The sequence below is a fragment of the Salvelinus fontinalis genome, chromosome 23 (assembly GCF_029448725.1).
Source record: "Salvelinus fontinalis isolate EN_2023a chromosome 23, ASM2944872v1, whole genome shotgun sequence".
NCBI classification, from domain to species: Eukaryota; Metazoa; Chordata; class Actinopteri; order Salmoniformes; family Salmonidae; genus Salvelinus; species Salvelinus fontinalis.
This window is the reverse complement of record NC_074687.1, coordinates 8461422-8478620: the sequence shown is the minus strand read 5'-3', so window position 1 is coordinate 8478620 and position 17199 is coordinate 8461422.

The window sequence follows — 17199 nt, the reverse complement described above, 5'->3', positions numbered from 1 at the left end:
ACAGTACAGTAGGTCAACAGTACAGTACAGTACAGTAGGTCAACAGTACAGTACAGTACAGTATAGTAGGTCAACAGTACAGTACAGTACAGTATAGTATAGTAGGTCAACAGTACAGTACAGTACAGTATAGTAGGTCAACAGTACAGTACAGTACAGTATAGTAGGTCAACAGTACAGTACAGTACAGTACAGTATAGTAGGTCAACAGTACAGTACAGTACAGTATATTAGGTCAACAGTACAGTACAGTATAGTATAGTATAGTAGGTCAACAGTACAGTATAGTATAGTAGGTCAACAGTACAGTATAGTATAGTAGGTCAACAGTACAGTACAGTATAGTAGATCTACAGTACAGTATAGTAGGTCAACAGTATAGTACAGTACAGTATAGTAGGTCAACAGTACAGTAGGTCAACAGTACAGTACAGTATAGTAGATCAACAGTACAGTACAGTACAGTAGATCAACAGTACAGTAGATCAACAGTACAGTAGGTCAACAGTACAGTAGATCAACAGTACAGTAGATCAACAGTACAGTATAGTACAGTAGGTCAACAGTACAGTAGGTAAACATTATAGTACAGTAGGTCAACAATACAGTAGGTCAACAATACAGTAGGTAAACAATACAGTAGGTCATTTTGATTAAATGACAGGAATTGTGATAAACTGAGTATAAATGTATTTGGCTAAGTTGTATGTAAACTTCCGACTTCAACTGTTTATTCTGCCTGGTTAGCCATGTGCGGGGGTATCGTCGAACGGAACCACGGTGTCCCCGGACCATCCCGTCTCAGCCTCCAGTATCTATGCTACAATAGTCTTTGTGCTGCGGGGCTAGGGTCAGTCTGTCCTATCTGGTGATATTCTCCTGTCTTATCTGGTGACATTCTCCTGTCTTATCTGGTGACATTCTCCTGTCTTATCTGGTGACATTCTCCTGTCTTATCTGGTGACATTCTCCTGTCTTATCTGGTGACATTCTCCTGTCCTATCTGGTGACATTCTCCTGTCCTATCTGGTGACATTCTCCTGCCCTATCTGGTGACATTCTCCTGTCCTATCTGGTGACATTCTCCTGTCCTATCTGGTGACATTCTCCTGTCCTATCTGGTGACATTCTCCTGTCTTATCTGGTGACATTCTCCTGTCTTATCTGGTGACATTCTCCTGTCTTATCTGGTGACATTCTCCTGTCTTATCTGGTGACATTCTCCTGTCTTATCTGGTGACATTCTCCTGTCCTATCTGGTGACATTCTCCTGTCCTATCTGGTGACATTCTCCTGTCCTATCTGGTGACATTCTCCTGTCTTATCTGGTGACATTCTCCTGTCTTATCTGGTGACATTCTCCTGTCTTATCTGGTGACATTCTCCTGTCTTATCTGGTGACATTCTCCTGTCTTATCTGGTGACATTCTCCTGTCTTATCTGGTGACATTCTCCTGTCTTATCTGGTGACATTCTCCTGTCTTATCTGGTGACATTCTCCTGTCCTATCTGGTGATATTCTCCTGTCTTATCTGGTGTCCTGTGTGAACGTAAGTATGCTCTCTCTGATTCTCTCTCTCTCCCTACCCTCCCGGAGGACCTGAGCCCTAGGATCTTAACGGTCACAACTTGCAGACTTGTTTACGTGCTGCTGTTCGTTTCAGTGCTAACCTTACTTTGCTACCTGACAATTTTAAGGTTTTTACTTTTTAATTACCGTTTATATTTTTTGTTTTTCTTTCACTCAACATTTTGTCCCTAATTGTCCCTAGAATTTCTAAGCAAACAGCTGAAGCCAGGGCTTTCTCCTATAGAGCATTTTTATGGAATGGTCTGCCTACCTATGTAAGAGACGCAGACTCGGTCTCAACCTTTAAGTCTTTATTGAAGACTCATCTCTTCAGTAGGTCCTATGATTGGGTGTAGTCTGGCCTAGGAGTGTGAAGGTGAACGGAAAGGCTCTGGAGCAACGAACCGCCCTTGCTGTCTCTGCCTGGCCGGTTCCCCTCTCCCCACTGGGATTCTCTGCCTCTAACCCTATTACAGGGGCTGAGTCACTGGCTTACTGGTGCTCTTTCATGCCGTCCCTAGGAGGGGTGTGTCACTTGAGTGGGTTGAGTCACTGACATGGTCTTCCTGTCTGGATTGGCGCCCCCCTTGGGTTGTGCCGTGGCGGAGATTTTTGTGGGCTATACTCGGCCTTGTCTCAGGATGGTAAGTTGGTGGTTGAAGATATCCCTCTAGTGGTGTGGGGGCTGTGCTTTGGCAAAGTGGGTGGGGTTATATCCTGCCTGTTTGGCCTTGTCTGTGGGTATCATCGGATGGGGCCACAGAATCTCCTGACCCCTCCTGTCTCAGCCTCCAGTATTTATGCTGCAGGAATTTATGTGTCGGGGGGCTAGGGTCAGTCTGTTATATCTGGAGTATTTCTCCTGTCTTTTCCGGTGTCCTGTGTGAATATAAGTATGCTCTCTCTAATTCTCTTTTTCTTTCTTTGTTTCTTTCTTTCTCCCTCTCGGAGGACCTGAGACCTAGGACCATGCTGTTTTGTTCAGGAACCTATTTGGCTGGATCCGGTACCTCTCTGTTTCGTTCAGGAACCTATTTGGCCGGATCCCTCTTTTCACACCTCTTGTGGCATGAAAAGTAATAGTCACATTTTACAATGTAAACATTTGAATAAAGGAGATCAAAGTTAATTCGAGTTTCCTTTTCCTTAATTAGATTTACTACCTGGGCCTGATATTTTAAGAGTTGATTTGGGTTGGGTTGGCCCGGGCTTATGATTTGCGTAACATTGTAAGCTATATTTAAGACCAACGTGTTGCCATGGCTACGTGAGAAGCTCACCTGTATCTCTCACAGATCAACTCTCATCTCTCCAGCGTAGCATTGTGTAAAGGCAGTCATTGTTGTTCTCCCCCTTAGACGAGGAGGAGCATGGATAGGACCAAGATGCGGATTGAGGGAAATAAGCCATCTTTTAATGACAACAGCAAACAAGACACTACAAAACAACAAATGTGACTAACCTTCAACCGTCCTGTGAGGACACAGGAACAAACACCCACAAAACCCCAGTGAAACCCTGGCTGCCTTAGTATGACTTTCAATTAGAGACAAACGATACACACCTGTCTCTAATTGAGAATCATACCAGGCCGAACACAAAAACCAACCTAGAAATACAAAACATAGACTGCCCACCCAAAACACACGCCCTGACCATAAACACATACAAAAACAACATAAAACAGGTCAGGACCGTTACAGAACCCCCCCCTCATGGTGCGAACGCCGGGCGCACCAGCACAAAGTCCAGGGGAGGGTCTGGGTGGGCAGTTGACCACGGTGGTGGCTCAGGCTGAGGGCGAGGTCCCCACCCCACTATAATCAATCCCCGCTTCTTTATCCCCCTCCCAATGACCACCCTCCCACTAACACCACCTAAATGAAGGGGCAGCACCGGGATAAGGGGCAGCACCGGGATAAGGGGCAGCAGGTCCTGGCTGAGGGACTCCGGCAGGTCCTGGCTGAGGGACTCCGGCAGGTCCTGGCTGAGGGACTCCGGCAGGTCCTGGCTGAGGGACTCCGGCAGGTCCTGGCTGAGGGACTCAGGCAGGTCCTGGTTTAGGGACTCAGGCAGGTCCTGGTTTAGGGACTCCGGCAGGTCCGGGCGTAGGGACTCCGGCAGGTCCGGGCGTAGGGACTCCGGCAGGTCCGGGCTGAGGGACTCCGGGAGGTCCGGGCGTAGGGACTCCGGCAGGTCCGGGCGTAGGGACTACGGCAGGTCCGGGCTGAGGGACTCCGGCAGGTCCGGGCTGAGGGACTCCGGCAGGTCCGGGCTGAGGGACTCCGGCAGGTCCGGGCTGAGGGACTCCGGCAGGTCCGGGCTGAGGGACTCCGGCAGGTCCGGGCTGAGGGACTCCGGCCGGTCCGGGCTGAGGGACTCCGGCCGGTCCGGGCGTAGGGACTCCGACCGGTCCGGGCGTAGGGACTCCGGCAGGTCCGGGCGTAGGGACTCCGGCAGGTCCGGGCGTAGGGACTCCGACCTGTCTTTCTCCTCATCCTCGGACGAGGAGAGGAGAGAAGGATCATCAGACCAAAATGCAGCATTAGGGAAATAAGCCATCTCTTTATTTGAAAACGATGATGGCAACACGAAAAACAAAACACTTTCAAAAATACAAAACAAGAAAACGACGTTGACGAAACCTGAACATAAACTTACATAACTAAACGTAAACTCACGGACAGGAAACAGACGACATCAAAATAAACGAACAGCCAAACAGTCCCGTATAGTACATACATTCGACGACACAGGAGACAATCACCCACAAACAAACAGTGAGAACACCCTACCTAAATATGACTCTTAATTAGAGGAGAACGCAAAACACCTGCCTCTAATTAAGAGCCATACCAGGCAACCAAAACCAACATAGAAACAGATAACATAGACTGCCCACCCAAAACACATGCCCTGACCTAAACACATACAAAAAACAACATAAAACAGGTCAGGACCGTTACAGTGTCAAGAACTGCAACCCTGCTTGGTTTCCCAGGGCCACCCAGGTGGCACAGTGGTCTAAGGCATCGCAGAGATTCTGGGTTCGAGCCCAGGCTCTGTCGCAGCCGGCCGCAACCGGGAGGCCCATGGGGCGACGCACAATTGGCCCAGCGTCATCCGGGTTAGAGAGAGTTTGGCCGGCAGGGATATCCTTGTCTCATCGCGCACTAGCGACTCCTGTGGCGGGCCGGGCGCAGTGCACGCTGACCAGGTCACCAGGTGTACGGTGTTTCCTCCGACACATTGGTGCAGCTGGCTTCTGGGTTGGATGGGCATTGTGTCAAGAAGCAGTGCAGCTTGGTTTTGTTTCGGGGAGGACGCATGGCTCTCGACCTTCGCCTCTCCTGAGTCCGTACGGGAGTTGCAACGATGAGACAAGACTGTAACTACTACCAAGTGGGCACCATAAAATTGGGAGAAAAAAAAAAGTTTCCCGTGTGTTTCAAGAATGGTCCCCCACCCAAAGGACATCCAGCCAACTTGACACAACTGTGGGAAGCATTGGAGTCAACATGGGCGCAGCATCCCTGTGGAGTCAAAATGGGCCAGCATCCCGTTGGAGTCAACATGGGCCAGCATCCCTGTGGAGTCAACATGGGCCAGCATCCCTGTGGAGTCAACATGGGCCAGCATCCCTGTGGAGTCAACATGGGCCAGCATCCCTGTGGAGTCAACATGGGCCAGCATCCTTGTGGAGTCAACATGGGCCAGCATCCCTGTGGAGTCAACATGGGCGCAGCATCCCTGTGGAGTCAACATGGGCCAGCATCCCTGTGGAGTCAACATGGGCCAGCATCCCTGTGGAGTCAACATGGGCGCAGCATCCCTGTGCAAACCTTCCAACAGTAGGTCAACAGCACAATACAGTAGGACAACAGTACAATACAGTAGGACAACAGTACAATACAGTAGGTCAACAGTACAATACAGCAGGTCAACAGCACAATACAGTAGGTCAACAGTACAATACAGTAGGTCAACAGTACAATACAGTAGGACAACAGTACAATACAGTAGGTCAATAGTACAATACAGTAGGTCAACAGTTCAGTAGGTCAACAGTACAATACAATATACTGTAGGTCAACAGTACAGTAGGTCAACAGTACAGTACAGTAGGTCAACAGTACAATACAGTAGGTCAACAGTACAATACAGTAGGTCAACAGTACAATACAGTAGGACAACAGTACAATACAGTAGGTCAACAGCACAATACAGTAGGTCAACAGTACAATACAGTAGGTCAACAGTACAATACAGTAGGTCAACAGTTCAGTAGGTCAACAGTACAATACAATATACAGTAGGCCAACAGTACAATACAGTAGGTCAACAGTACAGTAGGTCAACAGTACAATACATTAGGTCAACAGTACAATACAGTAGGTCAACAGTACAATACAGTAGGTCAACAGTACAATACAGTAGGTCAACAGTTCAGTAGGTCAACAGTACAATACAGTAGGTCAACAGTACAGTAGGTCAACAGTACAATACAGTAGGTCAACAGTACAATACAATATACAGTAGGTCAACAGTACAGTAGGTCAACAGTACAATACAGTAGGTCAACAGTACAATACAGTAGGTCAACAGTACAATACAGTAGGCCAACAGTACAATACAGTAGGTCAACAGTACAATACAGTAGGTCAACAGTACAGTAGATCAACAGTACAATACAGTAGGTCAACAGTACAATACAGTAGGTCAACAGTACAGTAGGTCAACAGTACAATACAATATACTGTAGGTCAACAGTACAATACAATATACAGTAGGTCAACAGTACAGTAGGTCAACAGTACAATACAGTAGGTCAACAGTACAGCAGGTCAACAGTACAATACTGTAGGTCAACAGTACAATACAGTAGGTCAACAGTACAATACAGTAGGTCAACAATTCAGTAGGTCAACAGTACAATACAGTAGGTCAACAGTACAGTAGGTCAACAGTACAGTACAGTAGGTCAACAGTACAGTAGGTCAATAGTTCAGTAGGTCAACAGTACAATACTGTAGGTCAACAGTACAATACAGTAGGTCAACAGTACAGTACAGTAGGTCAACAGTACAGTAGAGTAGGACAACAGTACAATACAGTAGGACAACAGTACAATACAGTAGGACAACAGTTCAGTAGGTCAACAGTACAATACAGTAGGTCAACAGTACAGTAGGTCAACAGTACAGTACAGTAGGTCAACAGTAGAGTAGGTCAACAGTACAATACAGTAGGTCAACAGTACAATACAGTAGGTCAACAGTTCAGTAGAGTAGATCAACAGTACAATACAGTAGGTCAACAGTACAATACAGTAGGTCAACGGTACAATACAGTAGGTCAACAGTACAATACAGTAGGTCAACAGTACAATACAGTAGGTCAACAGTACAATACAGTAGGTCAACAGTTCAGTAGAGTAGGTCAACAGTACAATACAGTAGGTCAACAGTACAATACAGTAGGTCAACAGTACAATACTGTACAGTAGGTCAACAGTACAGTAGGTCAACAGTACAATACAGTAGGTCAACAGTACAGTAGGTCAACAGTACAATACAGTAGGTTAACAGTACAATACAGTAGGTTAACAGTACAATACAGTAGGTCAACAGTACAGTAGAGTAGAGTAGGTCAACAGTACAATACAGTAGGTCAACAGTACAATACAGTAGGTCAACAGTACAATACAGTAGGTCAACAGTACAGTAGAGTAGAGTAGGTAAACAGTACAGTAGGTCAACAGTACAATACAGTAGGTCAACAGTACAGTAGGTCAACAGTACAGTACAGTAGGTCAACAGTACAATACAGTAGGTCAACAGTACAATACAGTAGGTCAACAGTACAATACAGTAGGTCAACAGTACAGTACAGTAGAGTAGGTCAACAGTACAGTAGAGTAGGTCAACAGTACAGTAGGTCAAGTGTACAATACAGTAGGTCAACAGTACAGTAGGTCAACAGTACAATACAGTAGGTCAACAGTACAGTAGGTCAACAGTACAATACAGTAGGTCAACAGTACAATACAGTAGGTCAACAGTACAGTAGGTCAACAGTACAATACAGTAGGTCAACAGTTCAGTAGAGTAGGTCAACAGTACAATACAGTAGGTCAACAGTACAATACAGTAGGTCAACAGTACAATACAGTAGGTCAACAGTACAGTAGAGTAGGTCAACAGTACAGTAGAGTAGGTCAACAGTACAGTAGAGTAGGTCAACAGTACAATACAGTAGGTCAACAGTACAATACAGTAGGTCAACAGTACAATACAGTAGGTCAACAGTACAATACAGTAGGTCAACAGTACAATACAGTAGGTCAACAGTTCAGTAGAGTAGGTCAACAGTACAATACAGTAGGTCAACAGTAGAGTAGGTCAACAGTACAGTAGAGTAGGTCAACAGTACAATACAGTAGGTCAACAGTACAATACAGTAGGTCAACAGTTCAGTAGAGTAGGTCATCAGTACAATACAGTAGGTCAACAGTAGAGTAGGTCAACAGTACAGTAGAGTAGGTCAACAGTACAATACAGTAGGTCAACAGTACAATACAGTAGGTCAACAGTACAATACAGTAGGTCAACAGTACAATACAGTAGGTCAACAGTACAATACAGTAGGTCAACAGTAGAGTAGGTCAACAGTAGAGTAGGTCAACAGTAGAGTAGGTCAACAGTAGAGTAGGTCAACAGTAGAGTAGGTCAACAGTACAGTAGGTCAATAGTACAATACAGTAGGTCAACAGTACAGTAGGTCAACAGTTCAGTAGAGTAGGTCAACAGTACAATACAGTAGGTCAACAGTACAGTAGGTCAACAGTACAATACAGTAGGTCAACAGTACAGTAGGTCAACAGTACAGTAGGTCAACAGTACAATACAGTAGGTCAACAGTACAGTAGGTCAACAGTACAATACAGTAGGTCAACAGTAGAGTAGGTCAACAGTACAATACAGTAGGTCAACAGTACAATACAGTAGGTCAACAGTACAGTAGGTCAACAGTACAGTAGGTCAACAGTACAGTAGGTCAACAGTACAGTAGAGTAGGTCAACAGTACAGTAGAGTAGGTCAACAGTACAATACAGTAGGTCAACAGTACAATACAGTAAGTCAACAGTACAATACAGTAGGTAAACAATACAGTAGGTCATTAGGTCAACAGTACAGTATGGTGCGGTAGGTCAACAGTACAGTACAGTAGGCCAACAGTACAGTACAGTACAGTACGTCAACAGTACAGAACACTTGTTCAACAGTAAGGTAGGGCCAGTAGTAAGGATTGTCTGTGTTGGCCACAGCCCTGTAGCATCTCAGACCTTAGACAGGTAGTATTAATATGACTGTGTTAACTATGGCCCTGTATTAGCTTAGACCTTAGACAGGTAGTATTAATATGAATGTGTTAGCTATGGCCCTGTAGTATTGTTACGTTCCCCAGTTTCTGTGTTTTAGTTTGTATTTGAGTGTGTTTCAGGAGATGGCTTCCTGAAGTACTCCCCAACCAGATGATTGGTCGACCCCAGGCTAATTGATGATTGGAGCTGACCCCGCCCCCTCGTCAAGAAGCAGCTGACTCTAATCACCATTGCCAACTGAAGATATAAAAGCAAGTGTTCTGTTCAGAAGAAAAGAGATGAGATCAGGAGAGAGATTAGAGGGAGATTGAATATTTTGGAGAAAAGATTAGAAAGAGTTCTGTGTTTGTTGCTTTGTCAAAGCTTCTTTAGTGGCCTGAGTTAGTTTACTCAGTTTTGTTGTAAAGTGTTTGTGAAATTGTTAATAATTATTCTGTTTCATTTGCTCCCAGGGGGGAAGGGGAAGGCACTTAGGGAGTGCTTAGGCAAGAGGCCCGCGGGCATACATATACCCGTAGTATATTTACTGTCTAGGCACACTAGGTAAGACCTGGGCGGACCACCCCCTGTATTTTGGTTAGGGCACCAGGTGGTGCTAAGTTAGGTAAGTTATTAAGTGGGTAGGCAGGTTAGATAGGAGAGGGGGAACTTTGATATTTACTTTCTTTGCTTTGGTTCCGTCCAGCCCCTTTTCCCCATATTACCGTGTAAGAAAATAAATCCTAGTAAACGGTAAATTCTGCCTTTGTCGTCCTTTCTCGCACCTACAGTTCATACCTCTTTTGCTTCACGGGGAGTTGAGTTGCAGCAGGGAGTTGCGTTCCCTCTTTTTCAGAGGCGTGCGTAACAAGTATTAATATGAATGTGTTAGCTATGGCCCGGTAGCAGCTCAGAGCTTAGACAGGTAGTATTAATATGAATGTGTTAGCTATGGCCCTGTAGCAGCTGGGCCATAGCTAACAGCTGTGTTAGCTATGTAGCAGGGCCATAGCTAACAGCTGTGTTAGCTATGTAGCAGGGCCATAGCTAACAGCTGTGTTAGCTATGTAGCAGCTGTGTTAGCTATGGCCCTGTAGCAGCTCAGAGCTTTGACAGGTAGTCTTTCTCCACATGTTTCTTCACCATGTTGAGAGTGGTACCTCCAGGATGAGAGTGTTACCACCAGGATGAGAGTGTTACCTCCAGGATGAGAGTGTTACCACCAGGATGAGAGTGTTACCTCCAGGATGAGAGTGTTACCACCAGGATGAGAGTGTTACCTCCAGGATGAGAGTATTACCTCCAGGATGAGAGTATTACCTCCAGGATGAGAGTGTTACCTCCAGGATGAGAGTGTTACCTCCAGGCCAGGATGAGAGTGTTACCTCCAGGATGAGAGTGTTACCTCCAGGATGAGAGTGTTATTTCCAGGATGAGAGTGTTACCACCAGGATGAGAGTGTTACCTCCAGAATGAGATTATTACCTCCAGGATGAGAGTATTACCTCCAGGATGAGAGTGTTACCTCCAGGATGAGAGTGTTACTTCCAGGATGAGAGTGTTACCTCCAGGATGAGAGTGTTACCTCCAGGATGAGAGTGTTACCTCCAGGATGAGAGTGTTACCACCAGGATGAGAGTGTTACCTCCAGGATGAGAGTGTTACCTCCAGGATGAGAGTGTTACCTCCAGGATGAGAGTGTTACCTCCAAGATGAGAGTGTTACCTCCAGAATGAGAGTATTACCTCCAGGATGAGAGTGTTACCTCCAGGATGAGAGTGTTACCTCCAGGATGAGAGTGTTACCTCCAGGATGAGAGTGTTACCTCCAGGCCAGGATGAGAGTGTTACCTCCATGATGAGAGGGTTACCTCCAGGAACAGAGTGTTACCTCCAGGACGAGAGAGTTACCTCCAGGATGAGAGTGTTACCTCCAGGCCAGGATGAGAGTGTTACCTCCATGATGAGAGGGTTACCTCCAGGAACAGAGTGTTACCTCCAGGACGAGAGTGTTACCTCCATGATGAGAGTGTTACCACCAGGCTGAGAGTGTTACCACCAGGCTGAGAGTGTTACCTCCAGGCCAGGATGAGAGTGTTACCTCCAGGAAGGTCTGGCCCAGCAGTAAAACACTGAGGGTGAAGGTCTGGCCCAGCAGTAAAACACTGAGGGTGAAGGTCTGGCCCAGTAGTAGAACCCTGAGGGTGAAGGTCTGGCCCAGCAGTAGAGCCCTGAGGGTGAAGGTCTGGCCCAGCAGTAAAACCCTGAGGGTGAAGGTCTGGCTCAGCAGTAAAACACTGAGGGTGAAGGTCTGGCCCAGTAGTAGAACCCTGAGGGTGAAGGTCTGGCCCAGTAGTAGAACCCTGAGGGTGAAGGTCTGGCCCAGCAGTAGAACCCTGAGGGTGAAGATCTGGCCCAGCAGTAGGACCCTGAGGGTGAAGGTCTGGCCCAGCAGTAGAGCCCCGAGGGTGAAGGTCTGGCCCAGCAGTAAAACCCTGAGGGTGTAGGTCTGGCCCTGTAGTAGAACCCTGAGGGTGAAGTTCTGGCCCAGCAGTAGAGCCCTGAGGGTGAAGGTCTGGCCCAGCAGTAGAACACTGAGGGTGAAGGTTTGGCCCAGCAGTAGAGCCCTGAGGGTGAAGGTCTAGCCCAGCAGTAAAACATTGAGGGAGAAGGTCTGGCCCAGCAGTAGGACCCTGAGGGTGAAGGTCTGGCCCAGCAGTAGAGCCCTGAGGGTGAAGGTCTGGCCCAGTAGTAGAACCCTGAGGGTGAAGATCTGGCGCAGCAGTAGGACCCTGAGGGTGAAGGTCTGGCCCAGCAGTAGAGCCCTGAGGGTGAAGGTCTGGCCCAGCAGTAGAGCCCTGAGGGTGAAGGTCTGGCCCAGCAGTAAAACACTGAGGGTGAAGGTCTGGCCCAGTAGTAGAACCCTGAGGGTGAAGGTGTGGCCCAGTAGTAGAACCCTGAGGGTGAAGGTCTGGCCCAGCAGTAGAACCCTGAGGGTGAAGGTCTGGCCCAGCAGTAGAGCCCTGAGGGTGAAGGTCTGGCCCAGCAGTAAAACCCTGACGGTGAAAGTCTGGCCCAGTAGTAGAACCCTGAGGGTGAAGGTCTGGCACAGCAGTAGAACCCTGAGGGTGAAGGTCTGGCCCAGTAGTAGAACCCTGAGGGTGAAGGTCTGGCCCAGTAGTAGAACCCTGAGGGTGAAGGTGTGGCCCAGCAGTAGAACCCTGAGTGTGAAGGTGTGGCCCAGCAGTAGAACCCTGAGGGTGAAGGTCTGGCCCAGCAGTAGAACCCTGAGGGATGAAGGTCTGGCCTAGCAGTAGAACCCTGAGGGTGAAGATCTGGCCCAGTAGTAGAACCCTGAGGGTGAAGGTCTGGCCCAGAGGTTTGAGATGGTGGATGTAGTTGGTTTGAGGTTTGAGGGTACCTGCAGTCCCAACAACAGGGCAGGACAGGACATGAAAACACCAAAACCCACAGAAACACAGAGGAGAGGATGTGAGAAGGTGAGAAACAGCATGCTAGACCTGCAAATGTCACCGTGAAGTTGTTTCCGGGTAGTGTATTGCCTAGCAACAGAGACCATGTGGAGCTGTGTGGGTTTTAGGGTCTATTTCTGAGACGGTGTTGGTTCACAGAACAACAACAGGAAGAGCACAGAGGTGGATGGTGGTTTCTCAATAACTAGGTGAGAGAGAGACATATATGACAGGTTTCAGTGGAACAGAAGAGGGCACGCCACACACACACACACACACACACACACACACACACACACACACACACACACACACACACACACACACACACACACACACACACACACACACACACACACACACACACACACACACACACACGTACAGGGTCAAAAGTCCAAACATGAATCTATGGTCACGCACACACATGGCGACCTGAGGAAGAGAGTGCATGTAGTCAACACACTTCTACAATTTCCGAAGGCACACTCCTCACAAACTTCAGAATGGGTTTGGTTCTGAGGCCCCTCATACCCCAGACACTCTGTCCCCTGGTCCTGAGGCCCCTCATACCCCAGACCCTCTGTCCCCTGGTCCTGATACATCTCACACCCCAGACCCTCTGTACCCTGGTCCTGATACATCTCACACCCCAGACCCTTCGTCCCCTGGTCCTGATACATCTCACACCCCAGACCCTCTGTACCCTGGTCCTGATGCATCTCACACCCTAGACACTCTGTTCCCTTTCCTGATGCATCTCATTCCCCAGACCCTTCATCCCCTGGTCCTGAGGCATCAAACCCCAGATCCTCTGTCCCCTTGTCCTGAGGCCTCACACCCAGACACTCTGTCCCCTAGTCCTGATGCATCTCACACCCCAGACACTCTGTCCCCTTGTCCTAAGGCCTCACACCCTAGACACTCTGTCCCCTGGTCCTGATGCATCTCACACCCCAGACCTTTTGTTCCCTTTCCTGATGCATCTCATTCCCCAGACCCTTCATCACCTGGTCCTGAGGCATCAAACCCCAGATCCTCTGTCCCCTTGTCCTAAGGCCTCACACCCAGACACTCTGTCCCCTAGTCCTGATGCATCTCACACCCCAGACCCACTGTACCCTGGTCCTGAGGCCTCAAACACCAGACCCTTTGTCCCCTGATCCTGAGGCCTCACACCCCACAGAGTAAATATGATGACAAAGTCCCAGCAGGACCAACGTTTGCCCATAGTCTGGGACCCTGCTTCATACTACAAGTCCCAGTCTCAGTCCGTGTCCCTGCTGCCCCCCTGGACAGTCCATCTCTCTGTGGAGCTGAAGGAACTCGTGGAGGAGGTGCATGGCTTTTGCTCTGGGCGATGAGAGGGACAGAGAGCAGAGACACACCATTATGAGAGATAGAGAGCAGAAACACACCATTATGAGGGATAGAGAGCAGAGACACACCATTATGAGGGATAGAGAGCAGAGACACACCATTATGAGGGATAGAGAGCAGAGACACACCATTATGAGGGATAGAGAGCAGAGACACACCATTATGAGGGATAGAGAGCAGAGACACACCATTATGAGGGATAGAGAGCAGAGACACACCATTATGAGAGATAGAGAGCAGAGAACCACCATTATGAGAGATAGAGAGCAGAGACACACCATTATGAGAGATAGAGAGCAGAGACACACCATTATGAGGGATAGAGAGCAGAGACACACCATTATGAGAGATAGAGAGCAGAGACACACCATTATGAGGGATAGAGAGCAGAGACACACCATTATGAGAGATAGAGGGCAGAGAACCACCATTATGAGGGATAGAGAGCAGAGACACACCATTATGAGGGATAGAGAGCAGAAAGAAACACACTGTGAGAACCTGAAGAAATAGTTCATGTATAGCGAGAGCTCCCTTTGTCAAGCAAAAGAGCTTAAACATCTGACTTTGATGCTGGTGAGCAGACGTGGTGGTTTGAGCGGTTAAACAAAGCTGAAGAGAGAGAGAAGAAAAACAAAGAGGGAAACATGGAGAAGTTCACTGTAAAAGACAAGGTATGTGGCACACTGTAGATTCTACTGGAGGACTTCTCCAAAAGGACTGGCCTGCTCGCCTCCCTACCACTGAGGAAGTACAGTTCCCGCTCAGCCCAGTCAAAACTGTTCGCTGCTCTGGCACCCCAATGGTGGAACAAACTCCCTCACGACGCCAGGACAGCGGAGTCAATCACCACCTTCCGGAGACACCTGAAACCCCACCTCTTTAAGGAATACCTAGGATAGGATAAAGTCATCTTTCTGCCCCCCCCCCCCTTAAAAGATTTAGATGCACTATTGTAAAGTGGCTGTTCCACTGGATGTCATAAGGTGAATGCACCAATTTGTAAGTCGCTCTGGATAAGAGCGTCTGCTAAATGACTTAAATGTAATGTAATGTTAAATGATTGAAAGAGAAGTTGGGGAAACACGTGTACAATATGCGACATCAATACTCCAAACTGAGAGAATGAACAGAATCTGGGGAAAGAGGAGATCATTGTGCATATTGACTTTGCAGAGAACTACCTGTGTAAATACACCAGTGAAATCCAGGCAGTTCACTTTGGTGATTCTCACAATCAGGTGACCCTCCACACCTGTGTTGGATATTACCATAAATGATACCGTTTCACTTCGCTCACTGAGCTCTTCTATGCGGCATGGACCCCCCCTCTGCTATCTGGGCCCATCTCTCAAAAACACAGGCCTACTTCCTTGAGCTCTGCCCATCGACTACTGCTGTAGACTTTGTGAGTGATGGGCCTACAACCGAGTATAGGTCTGAAATGTTTAACGATGGTTGTTGTTCAAAATGTTTGCAATAAAATATTGTTTTCATATTTATTTTTATTTTTTACGTAGATGTAATTTCCACCCCCACCTTGTCATTTCCACCCCACCTTGTCATTCCCACCCCACCTTGTCATTTCCATCCCACCTTGTCATTTCCACCCCACCTTGTAATTTCCATCCCACCTTGTCATTTCCACCCCACTTTGTCATTTCCACCCCACTTTGTCATTTCCACTACACCTTGTCATTTCCACCCACATCTTCTCATTTCCACCACACCTTGTCATTTCCACCCCACCTTGTCATTTCCACCCACACCTTGTCATTTCCACCCCACCTTGTCATTTCCACTACACCTTGTCATTTCCACCCACATCTTCTCATTTCCACCACACCTTGTCATTTCCACCCCACCTTGTCATTTCCACCCACACCTTGTCATTTCCACCCCACCTTGTCATTTCCACCCCACCTTGTCATTTCCACCACACCTTGTCATTTCCACCCCACCCTTGTCATTTCCACCACACCTTGTCATTTCCACCACACCTTGTCATTTCCACCCCACCCCACCTTGTCATTTCCACCCCACTTTGTCATTTCCACCACACCTTGTCATTTCCACCACACCTTGTCATTTCCACCACACCTTGTCATTCCCACCCCACCTTGTCATTTCCACCACACCTTGTCATTTCCACCCCACCTTGTCATTTCCACCCCACCTTGTCATTTCCACCCCACCTTGTCATTTCCACCACACCTTGTCATTTCCACCCCACCTTGTCATTTCCACCCCACCCTTGTCATTTCCACCACACCTTGTCATTCCCACCCCACCTTGTCATTTCCACCACACCTTGTCATTTCCACCCCACCTTGTCATTTCCACCCCACCTTGTCATTTCCACCCCACCTTGTCATTTCCACCACACCTTGTCATTTCCACCACACCTTGTCATTTCCACCCCACCTTGTCATTTCCACCCCACCCTTGTCATTTCCACCACACCTTGTCATTCCCACCCCACCTTGTCATTTCCACCCCACCTTGTCATTTCCACCACACCCTTGTCATTTCCATCACAACCCATATTTTGAGGTAAATTAGTATATTCTGTATAATTTACATACATTTATTTGTTTTAGATATGGAAATCATATGGTCGTTATCATAATCTCACTAAAAGGTCGGATGGAAATATCTTATTTTTCATGATAAATAAATGTTTTCAGCTGTCACCAAGGCAAGTTTATACATTCAGACATCTTGTTGAATTATTCATATTAGGAAAACCTTAAAAATCACGTAAAATAATATTCAATACAAGTTCATGTACAAATGTATAAGAAATCTGTTATAAATTAATTGTATGCTATTTCATTTTCAACTAAAATTGATGTTTAATGATGTGATGGAAATTACATTTGTGTTTGGCTGTCTGGGAAAATTGACAAAAATATATAAATTCCTGAATAGTACAATCGAAGCCATTATCAAATATAGTTTCTAGACAAATCAAAGACAAGTTCAATACTGGTAAAATTGTGTTTTAATTTCTGAAAGTTTGCACAGCCAAAGTGCCCGAAGTTGCATAATCACCGAGTTACACAATCATTACTGAATGACAGTTTACCATGAGGTCTGTAGCTCAGATCATTCACGAGCTATTTGAAGTTTGAAGGTTCAAAGGTCTGAGGAATATCCAGTCTCAAACCAATTTTACCAGGTGTCAAACTGACAAAGTCAAACATTTTAACAAGCCATGAGTCAGGACATGACGATCATGGAGTAATCGATTCCACAATCTGTCACTAGAGGGAGCCAGAGTTCTACATAAGATATCAGGATCCTTGACTTGAATATAGTATTGTCTATTATATTGACAAGATAGTCAAATAACCCGCTCTAACAATGGAAATACATGTCCTCAAAGATGGAAGGCGGGAGGAGGTGGGATC